This window comes from Acinonyx jubatus, chromosome D2 (assembly GCF_027475565.1).
Source record: "Acinonyx jubatus isolate Ajub_Pintada_27869175 chromosome D2, VMU_Ajub_asm_v1.0, whole genome shotgun sequence".
Taxonomy (NCBI): Eukaryota; Metazoa; Chordata; class Mammalia; order Carnivora; family Felidae; genus Acinonyx; species Acinonyx jubatus.
In genome coordinates, this window is record NC_069393.1 from 66,090,208 (window position 1) to 66,111,403 (window position 21,196).

Here is a 21,196-nt window from a genome sequence, read left to right on the forward strand (position 1 = left end):
GTTTTCTGTAGAGGCTACATTCCCACCAACAGTGCACAGGGTTTCAATTTCTCCACGTCCTTATCAACACTTGTCATTTTCTGCTTCGTAAATAATTTCTCCCACCCTGTGAGCTGTCTCTTTGCTCTGTGATAGTGTCCTCTGACGCACAACGTTTTAAGTTTTGATAAAGTCCAATGTACCCGAAGGAACGATTTTTAAAATACCAACAATAAAAAGAGAAGAAAAGAAAGACAGTAAAGGAAAGAACAGGAAGACGAGGCAGAGACGGTGGAACAAAACACAGACTCCGTGGGTCTTAGCCGTTGTTCCTTGGGCTACATCACCGGCCTGTCAGACGCCCTGGCCCAGGGCCACAGCCCAGGAGAGCAGCCCAGGAGGGGGAGGCCGGGTGGGCTCCGGGAAGCCCCAGCTCGGCCTGCCCTGAGGCCTGATCGCAGGGAGTGGGCGTGTGTGGATGAGCCTGTTGTTGCCCTGGGGTTTCCCTGAAACCGATGCGTAGGGGACAGGTGGGTGGGCTCAAAGGCAGGAAGTCCTCAGTCAGGAAACCTGTGGGCGTGCCCACCTGCCTCTCTCAGCCTTGTTAACTGAAACTTAAATTCCAGGCCCCAGAGCCGTGGTTCCTAAAGAGCATGTATCTCTCTGCCCTTTGCTCCCCGCAATAATTCCCCACCTATCACTCACTGCCTTTCTTTGGTTTCAGGAGGGTTTTTTTGTTTTGTTTTTTTTTCAGATTCTAAAAATACTATGCCTCTGGCAAACGGACCAGAGTACAAAAGCTAAAAACTAACCACAAGGCCGGCACCCTGTGGTGATAATGGTTCCTTGACACTGAATGCGAACCTCATGCCAGGAACCGTGCCTGGACTCCCCCAGCACCCCCTCCAGCCCCCAGCCCTTCCGGTAGACACGAGCCTCGTTTGAGGACAGAAGGAACTGAGCCATCAGTGAAGGGCTAGTGTGAGCAGAGTGGGGCTCACCTCGGTTTTTCTGATTTGAAAGCACATTTCTACGTTAGCTTCTATCCTGTTACTGTTAATATTGGGGCTTATTGTTTTCTAGCCTTAAAAAATAATTGTTTTGGTGCATCTGGATGGCTCAGTCAGTTAAGCGTCCAACTTCGGCTCAGGTCATGATCTCGTGGTTCATGAGTTTGAGCCCCAAGTCTGGCTCTGTGCTGACAGTTCAAAGCCTGGAGCCTGCTTCGGATTCTGTGTCTCCTTCTCTCTCTGCCCCTCCCCCACTTGCGCCCGCGCATGTGTGTGCTCTCTCTCTCTCTCAAAAATAAATAGACATTAAAAATTTTTTTTAATTAAAAAATAAAAAATAATAATTATTTTACATTTCAAAACTCCCCTTGGACATATAGAGTCGTTTAGGTATTTTTGGAACAATAAGACATGCTATTTATAACATTTCCTCATAAAATGATCACATCAAATGTTATTTAAAGTGGTTTTTAAAAAATCGGGTGCTGTTTGCTCCTGCCCCAACCCTGCTGTACTGGGCCTTGTGGGCAGTTTCCTTCTTCCTGCAGGTCTCAAGGGGGCAGCTCAGCCAGGTCTGAGGACCTTCATGTTCTCTAGATGCCAATCACTAGGTAAAGTGTCCTCACCCTTCCACGTTCTGGAAAGGGGTGGAAGTATGGGTTTCCCAGAGGCTGCTGGGAAGGTGCCCCATTGGTCTCTTGTGGGTCTATTCCAACTTCCAACTCTAGACAAGGCTTAGAGACACCCCAAACACACTGGAGTCCCTACCTGGTCACCCGGGCTTGAAACAGGGCTGAAGATACCACACGTCCAAGACTGTAGGACCGGAGATGGCAGCCAGTTTTTTTCTCATCACATCAATAACGTAACATGAAGCTGCAGGGAAGCAAAAGTAAAATAAAATTCATCTGCAATCTCATGACCTAGGAAGGATGACTAACATATATTTTCTGATACATATATATGTGAGGGGATGGTGGTAATGCCTGTGTTTTTAAACAAACAAAAAAACGCAATTATACGAACTGTACTGTGTTCTTACCTTTCTTCTCTTAGCAATATGTCATGAACATCTTACTGGCTGTGTGACCTTGCGAAAGTTAATCAAACTCTCTGTGCCTCAGTTTCCTCATATGTGAAATGGGGATGCTCTGAGGATTAGAGAAGTTATGTCAAGTTCAGACTTGAGCCTGATACACAGTGTGCTCTCAGTAAGTGTAGTTGCAATTTTTCTATTGTTAGTCATTCTTAACGGCTGCATAGAATTCCATCGTATAGACCAGTGGATTTGGTTCTCAGCTGGGTGGATTGTAACGTCTAGGACATTTTTGGTTTGTCACACCGGGGTGGAAAGTGCTATTGGCATCTAGTGGGTGGAGACCAGGTTGCTTCTAAATATCCTACAGGGCACAGGACAGCCCCCAACAAGAAATCAGGAGTGCCGAGGTTGAGAAACCCTAGTCTGGATGATTCCTGGTTTGTGTAACCCTCTCCCTATTGTTGGACATGTACTTTGGACTGATCTCGCTTATTCTGCACCACACTGCAATGAACATGCCAGTGGAGGCTTTAGGCAGGAGGGAGAAGTGATCCTGGCCTGCCTCGTGGGGAGTAATTTGGTGCTTAGGGAAGGGTACAGAGTGGCTGTGCCCATATCCAGCCCACGACAGTGGGTGGGAAGGAAGTCTGACATGCATGGCCCTCAAGACCTCATGCACCTCCTGTGACCCCACTAACAATGACTGATGGATCATGTCAGTGGCAACAGAGGGACAGAACTCACCAAGAGCTGTCTTTCTGAGATAAGGGAGAGAAATACAGGGCTCATATATGTTACGCTTCTGGGTGAGCTGTGGCGGGTGGGGGCAGGGAGGATGAGTTGGGGATGTCTTCCTTGTCTCCAGACTATGAACTAAAATTTATAAACTTTGTCTGGACACCAAAAAACCCCACATTTTAAAAAGCACTTCTCTGCTATTAGTTCTCATAAGGGGCTCCCTGGGTCCCAGAGGTTTTGACAGGCTGAATGCCGGGCTTCCAGGCTATAGCACTCAGTCCCTTCCTCTGATCAGGCTGCTGCCTGCCTCCCTACTGAAGGATCCCAATCTCGCCCCCCTGAGTCCTCCCCACGCCAGCAGCCCCCCGGTGGCCCCCCAGTCTTTATTTTTTCAGCCTTCTCTCCACCAGGCACTGGGACCAAATGAACAACACAGACAGGGCCCCTGCCTTCACAGGAGCAGACCACACACATGGAAACGAGTCAGTAAGCAGGCGATTCTGAAAGATGGGGTGACACACGGAGCATCTTCTCTGAGGAGACCACTGGGCTGCTGTGACCCGATGAAGAAAAGCCTGTGAAGATCTGGAGGAAGAAGTTTGTGGCAGAGGGAGCAGCAAGTTCAAGGACCTGTGCTCAGTCGGGGAATAGACACATTTTTTTTTTTTATGAAAAAAAATTCTAATTATTTATTTATTTAGAAAGGGGAGAGAGAGCGCACGAGCAGGCGAGGGGCAGAGAGAGAGGGAGAGAGAGAATCACAAGCAGGTTCTGCGCTGTCGGCCCGGAGCCCGACGCAGGGGTGGATCCCTCGAACTGTGAGATCATAACTGAGCCAAGATCAAGACTCAGCTGCCCAATCGACTGAGCCACCCAGGCACGCCGAAATAGACACATTTTATAGCAGAAAGTCTCAACTGCCTTACCCAAAGCTGCCATTTTGTGGACGAGCAGGCCGGGGCCAGAGGAGCTGGTAGGTAGACGATTCCTCTGCCCCCTGGGCCAGGCAAGTCTGCAACCCCCCCTCCAGCTTCAGCACACCCACCCTGGAGGCATAGAACACAGTCCTGGGAGGATCCTCTCTGGCTGGGTCCTCTCCCTCCTCTGTCTCAGCTGGAAAATGCGTGCAGACGCGGGTAGGTGAGGGCAGCGTTTTGAGAGACCCTGGAGCCCTTTCTCCTTGTCTGTCCGTGGGGCACCTTAACAATCACCAGCTGAAAAAACAAACTTGGGGGCAGCTCACCTCACAGCAGGTGCAGAGATGCCAAGGCTGTGAGGGTCACATGGGCCCCGATTCTCCTCTCAGGGTGAGACAAGCAAGCGTGACCTGGAAGAATAAAAGCATTTGTGGTTCTGATTGCCCCGTGTCCCAGTTTCCACATTAAAACCCCAACATTCTGGGGCACCTGGGTGGCTCAGTCGGTTAAGCGTCCAATTTCCGTCCAGGTCATGATCTCTCAGTTTGAGGTCTTGAGCCCCGCGTCGAGCTCTGTGCTGACAGCTCAGAGCCTGGAGCCTGCTTTGGACTCTGTGTCTCTCTATCTCTCTGCTCCTCTCCCAGGCACTGTCTGTTTCTCTCAGTCTCTCTCCAAAAAAAAAAAAAAAGGTAAAAAAAAATTAAAAACCCAACAAACTAAAATCTTTTAGGTCCTCATCTGGTCCTTAAGGAACCAGAATTCTAATTAACCAGTTTAAAGGTGCGATGACAATGCTTTCACCCAATGGTTAGGCAGGTTAAACAAGAAAATTCCTTAAAGGGGCAAGTGGAAATCCCGCACAAAACACCATTGGGTCTTAAACAGAGAAACGGTGTGCATCCATCTCCTGTTAAGAGAAACGGATAGTAAAACTGCTCTGAAACACCAGGCTTCCCCTGTCCATTTGGGAAAGACTGAAATGTGCTAACACGGGAGGGTGGGGTGTAGCCTGTACAAACTTGATGGAGGGCCAGTTGGCTTTATGTTGTAAATGTATGAAAGTTTGTACTCTGACCTGGTGACTACTTCCAGGAATTTATCCCCCAGCTAGACCCACAGGTGTCTTGTTTGTAAAAGCAGATGGCAACTTAAACGTCCTAGTGTGGGATTGGCTAAGACATCATGGGATGTCCACACATCAGAGGACCACGCGGCTGTGAAAATCATGAAGAGTCTGGCCACCTCTTCCTCCAAAGACTGGTCTTGGAGACCACAGCCTGCGAGGGCCCCCATCCACAGCGTGCTCTCTAGCATAGCCCCACACCACTGGTTAGAATGCCGGATTTGCCTACAGAGCAAGCGACACTGGTGCCCCAGTGACAGACCCCGGGGACCTCAGCCCGATTTAGCTCTGCAGAGGGCGGCTGTTCCAGGGTACTCCCTCACTGGCCAACCCCAGGCCCTGAACCCTCAGGCCGCTGGTCCTTCCCCGCTCATCCATCCTGACTTGTATCCTCAGGCTAAGCCAAGACTTTGCTCCTTCCCTCGAGGGGTATCCGCTCGGGACACAGCTCTTCCAAAATTCTGGCTCTGCCGGCTCAGGGAGCCCACCCTGGGGTGGAGCTAATTCCCCAGGAACCCTTGCCCTGTGGCTTAGCTTCCCTGGGATGAATCACCCGGGCCCCTGAGAGGCTCCTCTGTCCCCTCTTCCCTGCATTTCACAAACCTACGTTTTCTTGAGAAGCTGGGTGGCCTGGTGGTGAAGTGCAAACGCTCTGTAATGAACTTCCTGGGCTCCAATTTGGGCCCCAGGATTTCCTAGTATGTGTGCGCTTAGTAGAGTCACCTATGCTCTCTGTTCTTAGCAATGGAGCTGCTAATAGCTTCTCTTGAAGAGCTCCTTAATAGCACTTGGCACAAAACACGTACCCAATAAATGCTACTATTATTTTATGGGCCACTGGGAAGCTAGCCGGAGTCAATCCACAGTGTATTGAGAGGAAATTTGTTTCCTCACTGTTTCCCTCAACGGAACTCAGGAGGAGAAAGTCATTGGGCAATGCTCCGCCCAGCAACCAGCAACTGTTGGGGGAGGTGGCCCTGGCTGCCATGTTGGCCTTTGTTTTTAAGAGGTGTGGCTGGAATCCAGATAAGGCCCAGCCGGCACTCCCTCCCCCGCCCCCGCCTCCGGTGTGAGCCAGCCCTCCTGGATGGCCAAGGAGCGTGGGGACCATTCTCTGCTGGGGTCTCTGACAGATGATGGAGGAATTAGGAGGAGGTGGGGCTGGTAAGGTCCCAGCAGCTTGTGTCACCCAGTGGGGCCTTTTAATTCTAGCCTTACAACCTCCACGCAGGTAAGAGCACCTGAGAGGGACTTGAGTGGGAGAGGGCTTCTCCCACTTCAGCTTCTTGATTGAGCATACAGGACCCCTCAACCCTTCACCCAACCCCAGGCTTCTGCTCCCCCGCTCCGGGCCCAGAGCACCTCTGGGCCAGCCTCTCCCATTCACCAGCCTCACCTCTGCTCCTCCCCCTGCCTCGCTTCCTCCCAGCCTCACACAAAGGCACAGGCCCTCTCAGCCATATGGCTCCATTATCTAATATTCCCCAGATTTATGACAACAATGCTGAGAAGTCAGCTGCCCCAAGGCACCGTCCTAGGCTTGAGGACACATCCGTGATGGAAGCCGCTCTCTGGAAGCCAGGAATGGAAATCTCAGCAGCAATCTTCCTTGTAAAAAAGTGGCAACTCCACTCAGGGGATATGTGCTACCAAGCCCTCTGCAGACTCCTTTGCTCTGAAAAGGCCTAAGGGGTGGCACCTTCAGCACCCCCAGGCTGAGGCATTAAACAAGTAGTGACTGGGCATGAACTGAGGACAATGAGCCCTGGGACGGGAACTCCTGCCCTCGGGGCAGTCGTGAGCACCTGACTCCGTGCAGGGCCTGACCCTGAGTGGACACACTTTGCCCATCCGCTCAATGGGCCCGCGCGTGACACGCTTCTTTCACATCACTGTGGGGACTTGCCTGCCCAACCCACAGGGTGTCGACACACGCTGGATGCACACATCCCGCAGATAACCCACCTATTCACACACGCTCACCACTCACATCTGACAAAGCCACTTCGAGTTCACACTCAAAACTGCTCCCTTGGGCAACAGATAATTCTCCACTCACACCTCCCACGTTCTCACTTCCACCCACACCTGCACGCTCCCCCTCGCAGATGCAGAGCTGACTCCCAGCCCCCACTCTCGAGTACACCCGCCACTTTCAGATCCTGCCCTGACCCACATTTTCAGACCCAGACCGTGACTCACAGCTTCACGTCAGACACTCGGCCACACACACACACACACACACACACACGGAGCCATCCCCATGTAGCCACACACAGACACACTCCTGCCCTCCCTCTCAGCCCTCCGAATGCAAGCCATGCAGGGGTGAGGATGGTCTGGGCTTCTAGGAAATTAGCTCCCACCCTCCTTGGAGGCAGGGGAATTCTGATCCTGATCTTGCACCTGCTTTCTTACCCCACAACCACTGCCAGCCCCAGGGTGAGCCCTGGAAACCTCAGGGAATAGGTGACCATCCCACTCTGATCTGCCAGTGTCCCAGGAACCCTTTCTGCCCTGAGGAAATCCTCAGGGCTAGTTACTGCCTGCGGGAACCCAGTTTGGGCCTGGCTCGGTAGTCAGCTTGTGCCTGAAGGCCACTCATTTCCCCTGAGTTTGCCCCCCATTTACAAGCCTATAAAATGTTGCAAGGCTTTTCCTCAACAAGTGGCCTTGGGTCCCAGCTGCTGTCCTCCACCCCTCCATTCCTCTCTGCCGAGGCCTCCAGCCTGGAGGTAGGGACATGCTCAGGTAATCCCATACACGAGCTGATCCCCCATCCCCCAGGTTGATGGAGCCCAGAGCTTTCAGCAAGAAGCCTGGAGGCATGGCAGGCCTGACTCCAGGAGCAGGACACTGCTCCCTGGATATGCTTTGAGGGGAGCATTTAAGCTGGACTCCTTGCCCCAAATACCACCTACTATCCGTCATCCCACAGTTAAAGCTCCAGTCCTTTGGGTTTTGAAGACATCGCCTGCCTGGTCAGACATCCCCTCAACTTCCCCCTGCACAGGTCTTCACATCCCTGGGCTGCCTCCACCCTGATCTTCAGGCCTAGGGAAGGTGAGATGACTAGACGGTAGAGGCAGGAAGGAGCCAGAAAAGAAATCCTCCCTCCCCTCCGTTTTGCTGAAAGTGTTGAACATTTTCATGGCAACCCTGTGGCTCACAGGACAGAGCCAGGCTCTAGGCCTTGCCTTGCCACTTGGTAGCTGTGGTACCTTGGGCAGTTGTCTTTATCTCTTTGCACCACTCTTCATCTTTAAAATGGGGATACTGTGCGGTACACGGTACATTTGAGTGCATGTTCAGGTGGTTACTGGCCCACACAGGGAGTACTCGGTAGCATCTGTGGTTCTAGGCATCCTTGAGGTTCAGGGTGGGAAGCCCCAGCCCTGGCCTTTTTCCAGAGCTTCAGGGACGCTGGGTTTCCACCCAGAGCCCAGGCTGGGAGTGCCAGCCCAGGCCTGAGAGCAGAAGGCGGGGCCTGAGGGCAGCTTCGGAATTGGCCAACTAGAGCCAGGTGGAGACTAAGCCCCTGGAGGTGTGGCCCCTCTGTTGGAGACCAGATTCCCGTGAGTAGGGCTGGGAAGGCATGGAAACCAGGGGGTCCTATCTGCAGGGAGGCTTCCCTATACCTCACCTCCAGGGCCTTAGCCTGCAGGGATCTATCTCCTCTCCACCAGGAGGCTGCAGATTTCCCTGTTTTGCAGATTTAAAGGGATTTTCTATCCACTGTCTCCCCCAATTCTCACTGCAGCCCTTTGGAGGTAGGAATTTTGAAGCTCCCATTTTTTACAGATGAGGACCAGAAAAGCGAAGGGACTCACCAAGATCACACAAATCTTAGTGATCACACAAGTGAGATTCCAACCTGGATCTTCTGGCTATGATGCTAACCCCCTGCCCATCATGCCAGGGTGTCCCCAGAGTTCCCAAGGGCAGGGAGCTCAGCATGGGTATGATTTGTCCCTCAGGAATGGCAACCTTGGATATCAGCCTTATTCAGTAAAAAGATGCTCCCCCAGACGCCCTGGCCCGTCCCTTTCACCGTCAGTTCCTTTGGGCCCACACAGGGAAGAGGCTGGCCATGGAGTGCCAGCTTCGCATCATTGTCACCCACCAAGTCGTACACTTTCTTTGCCACCTGGCCTCTCCCATGCCTTGTGCTTCCTGAGAATGTCTATAGGACCCTGGGCCCTTCACGTTGCTTCCTGCCTCCCTGCCTTGGCTCATATGCTTCCCTCTGCCTGGAATACTCTCACCTGCACTGCTCGCGTGGTAACTCCATTGTCCTTCAGAGTCAGCTCAAGTGCCACCTTCTCCAGGGAGCCCTCCCTGACTTCTCTCCCCCAACGAGCCTCACTGTATTGGGGCATTACCCACTCACCATCATAATGGCCCTTCTTGTCTTCCCCTGGAGTCCACAAGGATGCAAATCTTGCCTTGCCCTCAGCTCAACAGCACCACGGAAAGGAAAGCTCGAAGTGTCAGCAACCCATTACACACTGGCTTAGGTAAAAGGGAATTAGTTGGCTTATATGGACTGAAAAGCCAAGAGGAGTTGAGTTGGCTTTGAACAAAGCTAGAGATTCAAAAGATGTGATCAAGAATCTTCCTCTCATAAGAGACTCTTAAAAACTGGGAATAAACTGAGGGTTGATGGGGCGTGGGAGGGAGGGGAAAGTGGGTGATGGGCATAGAGGACGGCAGCTGCTGGGATGAGCACTGGGTGTTGTATGGAAACCAATTTGACAATACATTTTGTACTAAAAAAAAAAAAAAAAAAAAAGAATCTTCCTCTCTGGAGCACCTGGGTGGCTCAGTCGGCTGCACATCCAACTTCGGCTCAGGTCATGATCTCACAGTTCGTGAGTTCAAGCCCCTCAACAGGCTCTCTGCTGTCGGTACGGAGCCTGCTTCAGATCCTCTGTCCCCTTCTCTATCTGCCCCTCTGCTGCTCATGTTCTTAAAAATAAATAAATATTAAAAACATAATAATAATAATGAGCCTGGGTGGCTCAGTCGGTTAAGCGGTTAAGCGTCTGACTTCTGCTCAGGTCATGATCTCACGCTTTGTGAGTTTGAGCCCCACGTCGGGTTCTGCACTGTCAGCTCAGAGCTTGGATCCTGCTTCAGATTCTGTGTCTCCCTCTCTCTCTGCCCCTTGCCTGCTCACACTCTCTCTCTCTCTCTCTCTCTCTCTCTCTCAAAAGTAAATAAACATTAAAAAATGTTAATAATAATAAAATAAAAACAAAAAAGAATCTTCCTCTCCGTCACCAGCCCCCCACCCCCACCCCACGCACACCTGCTCCTCTCTGTGGGGCCTCCGTTCTTAGATTCCCCACAGTGGTGACTAGGATGGCGACACCCAGCTCCAGGTTTCCATCCTGCAGATGAATAAAGGCGTTCACAGAGAGCTCCTCTTTGCCAAGAGTTCAGGCAAAATCCCAGGATTGGTTTTGACTGGCCAGGACTAGCTTTCATGCCCCCTCAAGTATCTGGAAAGCAGATAAACCCCACTGAAGCATTTACAACTGGGGAAGAGGGGGAGTGGGGCATGATTCTCCCAAAGAAAGTAGGATCACTTTTACCAGAAGAAGAGAGAATGGACCCAGGCCACACAAAAACTATGTCTATCAAAGCAGGGCTTTTTAAACTTCAAGGAGCAGACAGATCTCTTGGGGATTTTGTTTTAAAAAATTTTGTTCATGTTTATTTATTTTTGAGAGAGGGAGACGGATGGCGAGCAGGGGAGGGGCAGAAAGAGGGAGTCACAGAATCCGAAGCAGGCTCCAGGCTTTGAGGTGTCAGCACCAAGCCCGACACAGGGCTTGAACCCATGAACCATGAGATCATGACCTGAGCTGAAGTAGGTTCAACCCACTGAGCACCCAGGCACCCCTTTTGGGGATCTTGTTAAAATGCAATTTCTGCTGCAGAAGGTCTGACATGGGGCCTACGAGTCTGCATTTCTGCCAAGCTCCCGGGCTGCTGCTGCTGCTCCACTGGGAAGGCAGAGACCTCTTCTGAGTGGCGAGAGCCCTCGTGCACCTGACACCCGCCCGAATAGACAACACACAATACGTGAGGGGCACTGATAGGACTTGGCGCCCATCCTGGTCCTTCCTGCACCCCAGGCCGAGCTGTGTCTCTCGGATTGCCCCTCACCATAACCCAGCGAGGCGAGCAGGACAAGCCTTCCTTCTCATTCCTGTTCTGCAGACAAGAAAACAGAGGCTCCAATAAATTCTGCGACTCTCCAAAGTCACACCTGTGGCAAGGAGTTGGGCTGGTCCCAGCTGCCTGTCTCTCTGAAGGACTCACCACACAACCCCACGAGCAGAAAATTGTGTCACCTGCAGAGGTGCCAAGGTTTTTATAGCCAGCACACACCTGGGTGACCTCCTGGCTCTGCTGTTTGTAAATCAACGTTGCAAAGGGCAAAGGTCATATGGGCAGCCCCTCCCCACCTCCGTGCCTTGGTTATTTTTAATCTTCTCTCCTTTATCAGTTTTCTCCTTCCTGCTCTCCAGTTGTTATCATTACATAACAGATAAAGTTTCACCCGGGGTGGGGCCGGTCTCACCTGGGCTCCAAGGAACGAAATGCGTGTGTCCCTGGTTTCTGATGCCACCAGGGTTGGGCTGGGCATTTGCAAGTGATTTGGAGAAGGAATCTTCAGCAGATCTATAGGCTGGCACCAGTTAGGGTGATCGTATGAGCTATTGCAGAGGAAGAGAGTTCCCCGTCTGTTATACGTTGAATTGTGTGCCCCCAAAATTATCTCCTGAAATCCTCACTGCCAGCACTTTGGGTGACCTTAATTAGAAAAAGGATCTTTGGGGGTGGGGCAGGTGGCTCCGTCGGTTAAGCATCCAACTTCAGCTCAGGTCATGATCTCACGGATCGTGAGTTCGAGCCCACGTCAGGCTCTGTCCTGACAGCTCGAGCCAGGATCCTGCTTCAGAATCTGTGTCTCCCTCTCTCTTTGCCCTTCCCCCACTCACACTCTGTCTCTGTCTCTGTCTCTGTCTCTCTTTCTCTCTCTCTCTCTCAATAATAAATAAAAATTTAAAAATAATAAAAGAAAGAAAAAGGATCTTTACAGATGTAGTTAGTTATTAAGATGCGGTCATAGGAGACTGGGGTGGGCACCTAATCCAGTATGACTGCTGTCCTTAAACAAAGGGGACATTTGGACGCAGACACACACAAGGAGGACGCCGCGTGAAGATAGAGGCAGAGATGAGGTGATGTAGCAGAAGCTAAAGAACTCAAGGATCGCCAGCAAACCTCCGGAAGCCAGGAGAGAGGCCTGGAACAGAGTCCCTCTCGGCCTCAGGAGGAATCTGCCCTGCTGACGACACCTTGACCTCAAGCTTCTAGCCCCCAGAACTGTGGCAACGAATTTCTGTTGTTTAAGCCACTGCGTTGGTGGCACTTTGTTAGGGCTAACCTAGGACACGAACACATCATCTCTAGAGGTGCTCAAGCAGGGCAGACTTGGCAGGGTATTGTCCCCTGGAAATATTATGCACACCACCTACATAATTTTAAATTTTCTAGTAGCCACAGTAAAAAGCAACAACAGCAACAACAAAAAAAGAAAGAAAGACCACAGATGAAATTAATTTCATGTTTTATTTCATACAATATATACAAAACACCATTTCCATAGGCAGTAAGTCCTAAAAAGAGCTATTAATGAGATGTTTTGGGTTTTTTTTGGGGGGGGTTAAATGTTTATTTATTTTGAGAGAGAGAGAGAGAGTGAGAGCACACGTGTGTGTGCTAGCAGAGGAAAAGGCAGAGAAAGTTGAAGAGAGAGAATCCCAAGCAAGTTCCAAGCTGTCAGTGCAGAACCCGACTCGGGACTCCATCTTATGACCCGAGAGATCATGACCTGAGCTGAAATCAAGAGTCGGTCACTTACACAACTGAGCCCCCCAGGGGCCCCTACTAATGAGATGTTTTAGATTTTTTGTCTTGTGGGAAGTCTTTGCAATCTAGTGTGTTATGTTCCACTTAGAGCACAGCTCAACTGAGATTAGCCTCATTTCAAGGGCTCAACAGCCACCCGTAGCTGGCGGCCTCTATATTGGATAACTTCGGTCCGGGTCTTTCTCTCCTCCATATCTGTGCAGCTTTAGGCATTTTACTGATCCTGTTAGAGCCCGTTTCTTCACTATAAAAATGGGAACAATCCTGACACCTCCACCACAGGCTGGTATGAGGATTAAGTAAGAAGAACGTGTCTATGTTTAGCGGGTTCCTGGCGCTGGGTAAACTTCTAGCCACGCACCGTTAGAAACTTGTTGGCGTCAGACCCAATATTTAAGCACCTTCCCACTCCAGAGGCTCAGACGATCACTGCATTTCTCACCAGGTTCTTCCTGAGCCCCCTCCACACTCACACCCCACCCCAGGCTCCCCACTCGGACCAACATGAGTCCACGTCCTCCGGGGAGGGTCCCAGCTCCCATTTTAAACTCTCAGAGCACCCAGGGAGAGCTCGCAATTTAACACTTAAGCGTTCTGTTACTGGTGTTCTTACACGTGAGTCAAGGTTTAAGTCCCTTGAAGGCAGGGATATGCCTTCTCTGGTTTCTCGTCTGGCCGCTGAGTTCTGGGCCTGTTCCATCACTCCACCAGGCAACAAACCTTCACTGAGTGAGCACCCACCCCACGTCAGCCACTGGTCCCTGCCAGGCCTAGAGTGGGTGTCCATCACGACCCAGAGCCCAGTGTAGAGTAGCTGTACCTCTGGGCCACCCCAGGGAGCAGAGGTCCTAGCGCTGCCCAGGAAAAAGAGGTCAGAGGTGCCAGCAGCGATGCTGTGCAGCATGCCTCTTTGCTCACGGGCAGGGAAAGGCTCCCTGCCCTGGGCGGGGGTGGGCCTCACGCAGGGGCTCGGGGTGGCCGAGCTCGTCAGGCCCAGGAGGAGACTCTCAGGTCTGGTGGAAGACCGAGGGCTGCCCTTTGAGCCACCTGCCCTCCCCGTCTCTCTCGCCCGATGGCACGGGGCTTGTTTACTACAAGTCGCACCCTGGCAGAGGCACAGCTGACCGGGAAGGGTGAATGAATCACCAGCACGTCCAGGAGACGCTGATGTGGGGGAGAGTCACAGTCACGGCAACCCAGTCCAGCCCCTCCTAACCCACTGCTCCCACCCTCAACACACACAAACAATGCTGTGGGCTGAGTGATCACGCTTGGGCCGTGCCTGGAACGGGACAGGGAAAGACCGGCTGGCACCACAAGGCCGGTGGGTGTGCGAGGCCTCGCCCATTTGCCCTTATGTGAGCACCTCTCTTTGCTGTCAGGGCTCTGACACAGCCATCCTCCTTACAGATTACAGGGGGGGCCTTTGTCCCCCCACCCCAAGCCAGTCCTGTAGGTCCATCCCACCCCAGTCTTCCCTGCCGGTCCCTGTCTTATTCCACTGAGGGGAAAGCCCCGGGGGTAAAATCAGACAATGCCACCCACTAGCTGTGTGGCCTTGGTAGAGTTATCCAACTTCTCTGAGCTCCAGATTCCTCAACCATCAAACGAGGATAGCAATAATGTCTACCTCATTGGGTTGTTGTGATGCTTAAATGAGACAATTTCCATCACGTACGTGGTGTAGTGAGTGGCACATTGGCAAGCATACAGGCTAAATGTTCTTATCTGGGGACGCCTGGGTGGCTTAGTTAAGCGTCTGACTTCAACTCTGGTCATGATCTTGTGGTTCGTGAGTTCGAGCCCCGCATCAGGCTCGCCCTGACAGTGTGGCCCCTACTTGGGATTCTCTCTTTCTCCCGCTCTCTCTGCCCCTCCCCCACTTGTGCGCATGCTCTCTCTCTCTCTCTCTCTCTCAAAGAAATAAACTTAAAAAAATAAATGCTCTTCTCTGATCACAGCAGTGATTATCATTTGCTTGTAGAGCATGGCACAAACCTCATTCTGCTACCGGATTGCACATTCCAATCCAGGGCTAAGCTAGCAAACACAATGTCAATTTCACCTGCTTTTCGGGGATCTCACGCCTGTGACTTTCTGCTGAGGAATTTGCACTGATAGAAGCAACTCATTCATTCCGCAAATATGTACCCAGCACCCACTAGGAAGTGACGTGTTCTTGGCGGTCCCAAGAGCAGAACTGGGGGATGTGGACAAGAGGCAGCTGCCCAGACCCACATCATGAAAGTTCCTTTCATGCTTTGTTGAGGTGACAGCAGGTTCTTCGCCTGGGTCTCTGAATATAGATCCCAACGTGGCCTGGAGCTGATGTCTACGGAGATGAGGCAAGAGGGACCCATGCTCAGAGATTTGGACCAGCTTTGGTGTTGGGGTCCCTGTTCCACCTAACTCTCATGATTGTGGGAAAGTCAATTAGTCTCACAGAGCCTCAGTTTCTTCCTCTATTGAATGGGCAGAACAAGGGGCGCCTGGGTGGCTCCGTTGGTTGTGTCCAACTCTTGATTTTGGCTCAGGTCATGATCTCACAGTTCGTCAAATGGAGCCCCCTGTCGGGCTCTGCACAGAGTACGGAGCCTGCTTGGGATTCTCTCTCTCCCTCTCTCTGCCCCTCCCCCACTCGTGCTTGCGCCTGCATGCGTGTGCACGCTCGCTCTCTCTCCCTCTCTCTCTCTCAAAATAAATAAAATAAACTTAAAAAAACCCAGGCATAACAATACCTAGCCTGTGACCTCACAGGGGGGCTGTCAGCTCATGTGTGCGGAAGCCTCTTAGTAACCATATTCTCCCTTCCTTCTTCACTCCCTCCACCCGTCATCCCTCCACTCACCCATCCAATCTTTCTGTTTTTAATTACCAACTCCCTTCCAGCCATGTGGAGGAGCTAGGAGTAGAGGGGAACAGACTCAGGGAAGTACTGAGCACCAGGTTCAACAGAGAGGAGCACCGGTCCATCATCCACCTCCACACGCTGATGTTGGGACACCCGGCCAAGTTCTTGGGGGGCTGACCCTTCTTCTGTCCAGCCCAGGTGACTGGTAGCCCCTCTGGGCCCAAACCTGGTCTAGGTGAGAAGCAGCCCATGCTCCTGGGCAGTCGGCCAGGGTGGACCTCCCCTCGGCTTGGACCACAGCCAGCCCTCCCCACTGGGCTCGTGACCCTCTGTTTCCTGTTGCTTGGCAGGAAATGAGCTCTGAAGGAAAAGGACTGGGTGGGCTCCAGACAGCACACCCCCGCTTCAGACGGAAAGTAGGAAAAAGGGGAGGTCCCAGCCATGTCTACCCCCTTCCCTCAGAAAAGCAATGCTTTTAAACAAACGTCCCCAGTGGATTTCTGCTTAGTACTCAGGAAAGAACTGGAACATGGGGCCATTCCTGGCTTCAAGAAAGCCTGGGGAGAAAGGGAGCAGGATTATGATGATTGGTTTAGACCAGGGTTCGGCAACAATTTCTGCAAAGGGCCAGTTTAGGCTTTGGGGGCCACATAATCGCTGCTACAACTACTCAGCTCTGCCTGGCGGCGTGAAAGCAGCAGGCACATGAGAGCGTGGATAAGGCTGTCGCCCCAGCACAACTTCACGGACGCTGACACTCGAAGATCATGTAACTTTCAGGTGTCACAAAATATTTTTCTTTTGATTGTTCTCAACCACTTAACAGATATCAAAAACCATTGTAGCCTGTGGGCCATACAAAACCAGGGGGCACGGGGCGCCTGGGTGGCTCAGTCGGTTGGGCGTCCGACTTCGGCTCAGGTCATGATCTCATGGTCCGTGAGTTCAAGCCCCGCGTCGGGCTCTGTGCTGACAGCTCAGAGCCTGGAGCCTGTTTCGGATTCTGTGTCTCCCTCTCTCTGACCCTCCCCTGTTCATGCTCTGTCTCTCCCTGTCTGAAAAATAAATAAAAAATGTTAAAAAAAAATTAAAAATCAAAACCAGGGGGCAGTCAGATTTGGCCTTCGGGTCATAGGTTGCCCATCCTTGGCTCAGGCCAGTCGGAACCCATTGCCTGGGCTGGGCACACCGTCACTCCAGGGAAGGATGCGTGTGTTTGGTATGTGGTGTGTGTATGTGTGTTTACTGGCACCACTTGGGGATGATGGGAGTAGCAGCAAGTAATAGCATTACCCCCAGGCCATATTGTCGCTGCACAGGAAGAACAGTAGGATTTGAACCCAAACCATCCAAACTTGAGAGCCTACCCTCTTCGCCTCCGCGCTAACATTCTCTGCTCAGAGACCTCACCTGACAGTGAAGGTAAGGCTGGGGGAGGAGACATGTGATCAGGCATCAGGATCAGGATGTTGCCAAGAAGGCTTCTGCAGGGACACAAGCCTATACACTCCCAAGGCTTTCCAGTGGCCTCTTGGGAGGACCCAGACAGGAGATCAGAGGAGCTCCCACCTCCCTCCCTCCCCCACGTGAATGCACATCCCCTGGTGGGGATGGGGCGGGGGCTTCCCTCCGGCCCTGGAGCAGGATTTCCGTTTCCCTTGACATTGACAGACCGGAAATTGGGTCTTATTCTCATGGTAGGATGCAAAGCCCTCCCCCGTCTCCCTGACTCCCTTTTTCTCAGAGTTTCCCTTCTGCCTGCCCCAGCATGGAGGAAATTCAGGGAAGTATCTAACCACTGAGGTGGCCGCAAAGACTATGTAAGCTCAGAGATGTCATCCTTTCAGCCATTAAAAATTCTCTTTTCAGCTCCCACTGGATGATTTATTTTTAAAAATCCATTCAGTTCTCGGGGCGCCTGGGTGGCTCAGTCAGTTGAGCATCCGACTTTGGCTTGGGTCATGATCTTGCAGTTCATGAGTTCGAGCCCTGCATTGGGCTCTGTGCTGACAGCTCAAAGCCTGGAACCTGCTTCGGATTCTGTGTCTCCCTCTCTCTCTGCAAACCCCTGCCTGCCTTGCTTGCCTTCTGTCTCTCTCTCTCAAAAATAAATAAACATTAAAAAAATTTTTTTTCTTCATTCAGTTCTCACTGAGCATGAGCTAGGCTCTCTCCCAGGGAGTTCTACATCCTGTAAAAGGATTCATGTAATCCTCCCAATAACCCTGTGAGGTAGGCATCATTAGACCCATTTCACAAAAGTGGCAACTGAGGCCCAGAGAGTTTATTTACATAATGGCAGAGCCAGGATTTAACCCAGGTTCGACCGACCCCAGAACCCCTCTCTCTGCTGCCACACGCTACCTCTGCCCCACAGGAGGCCCGGGAAAGAAGGAGGCACTGGAGAATCAGAGATCAGAGCTCAGGTGCTGGAGTCAAAGAGACTTGAATTGAAATTCTGGATGCAGATGTATACTAACTGCTTTTTGAGCAAGTCATTTACTATCTCTTAACCTCAGTTTCCCCTCCTGCGTGTGTGGGGGGATCTATTCTCTTTTCCTCCACTGCCATGATTTCTCCAAAACCACTATTCTCCATTCTTCCCCATTCTTACTGTTCTCCTGGCAATGATCTCACTTGCCAGCTGCAGGAGTGAGCACAGCACAGGAAGAGTCTGCCTGAGAATAAAGCAAAAGCAAAAAAAAAAAAAAAAAAAAAGAAGCAGAAATGAGAGACCCTCATAGGAGAAGATTGTCAAAGACTTCACCTGAGCTCCTGGCTCCCACTCTGCCTAAGATCTACCCTGTGTTGTCCTAGTTATAGAAACCTACCGGTGTTTGTCTAGGCCAGTCTGAGTTTTCTGACACTTGCAATCAATAGAACGAAAGCCTCAAGAAGGCAAGGATATTTGTCTGTTAAGTTAATGCTGTATCTCCAGCTTTGGGCACCTAGAAGGTCCTCAATCAATCTTTGTTAAATAGACCCAAAGAGCTTCAGATACGACATCCCACTTCATGGGATGTTGTGAGGATAAAGTGGGGCTGGATGAACATGCAAGGCTTGGCGCCCGTGACTGGCATGGTGAGCTTCAGCGACCACGACTCTGAGCCAGAACCCCGGCCCTCCTGCAGCTTCCAGTCTGGTGGACTCTCCTCCCCACTGTCCGTAGGCGGGTGGGGGTAGGGCTAAGTCAGGAGCGATGATCGAAGACCACGAGTGGAAACTCAAGCTGTAAGGAACACAGAAAACACTGCAGACCTGGTCCCTACCCTCCAGGACTCAATTTGGCACCCTCCAGTCTCCGTGGCTCCCCACCACGTGGCTCCCCACCACCCTGAGCTGGAACCACCACGCTGCTGTCGGTAAACAGCAGACCACAACCTCCATACCTGGCCGGCTGTTTCCGGCCACCCCCACAGGCCTCCAAAGCCAGGAGTGGACACTACCTCCCCTGCCCCGTGCTCCCTGCCACAGCCTGCTGGATGTGTCGCGTTTCTAGTGCCCCCTGATCTCTCTGGGCCCCCCAAAAGTCTCATTGCTGACCTGCCTCACTTGCACCTTATTTCCTGCTGAGCACTCCTTTGTACTGTGACCAGGGAGATTAGTCTAAAATCCAGGAAGCCCTTCAAAGGCTGCTGATGGCTCACTGGGACAGAGTTGCTAGGAGCCCTCCGGGATCTGTCCCTTGCCCTCTCCTCCAACACCATCACCTCCAGGGCTAGATGAGATGCCTAGGACATAACATCAAAGGGGGTGCTCACTCTCAGGCTTGTGCAAATGCCCCAGTTGTCTCCCTTGCCTCCCCCCATGTGCTGGCCCAGTCGCTCCCCGGAGTCGCTCCAGCGGGGTCCTCAGAAGACCCCAGACTATCGCGGGTTGCCCTGCTTCTGTTCATGGGGATCTTTGGACTGAAATGCCCCTTCCACCACCTTTGCTGCCTACCTTCCTTTCCTTTAAACATCACCTCCTCCAAGAAGCCCTCCCTGAACACTCCCGGTCCAGTTTGGTCAGCCTCAGCTCACCATACCTACCACACCACATTGTCTGCCACTCAACCGTAGCCCCTTGAGAGCAGGATCCAAGTCGTAATTTGTATTTGTAGCTACGACACATAAGTAACTGATGCAAAGCACTGGTAGAGTGTCTACGTCTCCCTTAAAATGCCCTGGGCTACAAGGAACGGAAAGCCTTCTTTAAGATGACTGCAGCCACATAGACTCTATTACCTCAGCTAACAAAAGGGTCTTGGGTACAGTGCTCCGTATTGGCTCATTCAGGAGCATAACTGAAAACCCAGGTTCTTCAAGCTCTGCCATCCTCAGAATATCAGCCACATTCTCGAGGGGATCTCCTCATGGTGAAACAATGGCTGCCCAGTTCCAGGTTTTAAATCCTCACACCAAGATACAATACCTAGTAGAGGAGGGGGGCATCTCTTGTGTGTCTCATTGTGAGAACCAAAAAAACACCTTTTCCAGAACCTGCCCCCTCACTTTTTCCCACAACTCATTGGTCAAGATGGCATCACATGCCCACACCTACACCAATCTCTGTAAGGAAAATTGGATGGCACCTGGTCCTAGGGCAGGTGCCCTAGGCAAGACTACCCATGCCCAAACAGGAAAGGGGAAGGGCCATCTGGGGCAACCATATCGACTCTCAGTTGCTACTGGCTTCTGGACTTGGACAGACATGGTGACATAGCATAAAGAGCACTGGGTTGCGTGAGTTGATGAACAGCCTTCCTTCTACCACCGAGAACTTGAGGAAAGAAGGTCCAGGACTGGGTCCTACTTCTGAGTTTTGTGCTTGGGCTTCTCCAGTGATCACATTTTCTACTTCCTTTCACCCCGAACCCTACTGCACCCCTACTGCAGAGCTGGGTCTAATGTGGGCTTGCTGGACGGCCAAGACATGCCCCCCAGTGGCCTTCGGAAAATACATATGCTCCCCATTCCCAAGAAGCACCCCGAGAAGTTACCCTCTGAATCCTGTTCTCTTTGTCATTTTCAATCTGGGTAATTAAACTCAACACCTCCAGGGTGATTAAAAATTAATTCTGCGTTCAACAGGCCCGGAAATGAAATGCAGTGGGAAACACACTTGGCCTTCCCGGCTAGATGTAATTAGAAAATCGTCCTGCCGGGGGGGGGGGGGGGGGGGGGGGGGGGGAAGGAGGGGAAGGAAGGCACTGTTGCAGCCACAGAAGGTGCTGCTTACATGGTAACAAGCCTCTTCTCAGCCTCTAATTGACAAGGCTGTTGCTGACAGTTGCAGGGTACAGGCAGTTGGCTTACACCAGGGGTCTTCTAAATCGACGAGGGACTTAGAAGTGAGTACCGCTCCTGCCCAAGCCTGTTCGAGTCCCCACTGTCTGTGTGGCACCCCCACCCCACTGCCAACAGCCGCTGCCAGCCCTCGCTCCCCCTCAGCAGTGCCATCTGCAGCAGGCAAACCCTGGCACCGTCCCAGCATCTCCTCGCCTGCTGTCCCCCGATGCCCCATCCAGCCTGCTCTGGTCCTCTCCTCAACCCTCCCTTTGCTTCCAGCTACTCTCCCCCAGGGGTGGTCCCTCTGCAGGCCGGCGGCCCC

General features: G+C 52.0%; 1 long non-coding RNA gene across 1 annotated transcript; it reads right to left on the reverse strand.

Annotated features, from left to right (window-relative positions):
- Nucleotides 1-1,384: 1,384 nt before the first annotated feature.
- LOC128312631 (uncharacterized) lies at nucleotides 1,385-11,132 on the reverse strand. Its single transcript, XR_008292154.1, has 3 exons — nucleotides 11,084-11,132; nucleotides 4,010-4,093; nucleotides 1,385-1,865 (listed from the first exon to the last, which is right to left on the reverse strand). It is a non-coding gene; the product is annotated as an uncharacterized LOC128312631 (long non-coding RNA).
- Between the last annotated feature and the right edge of the window lie 10,064 nt (nucleotides 11,133-21,196).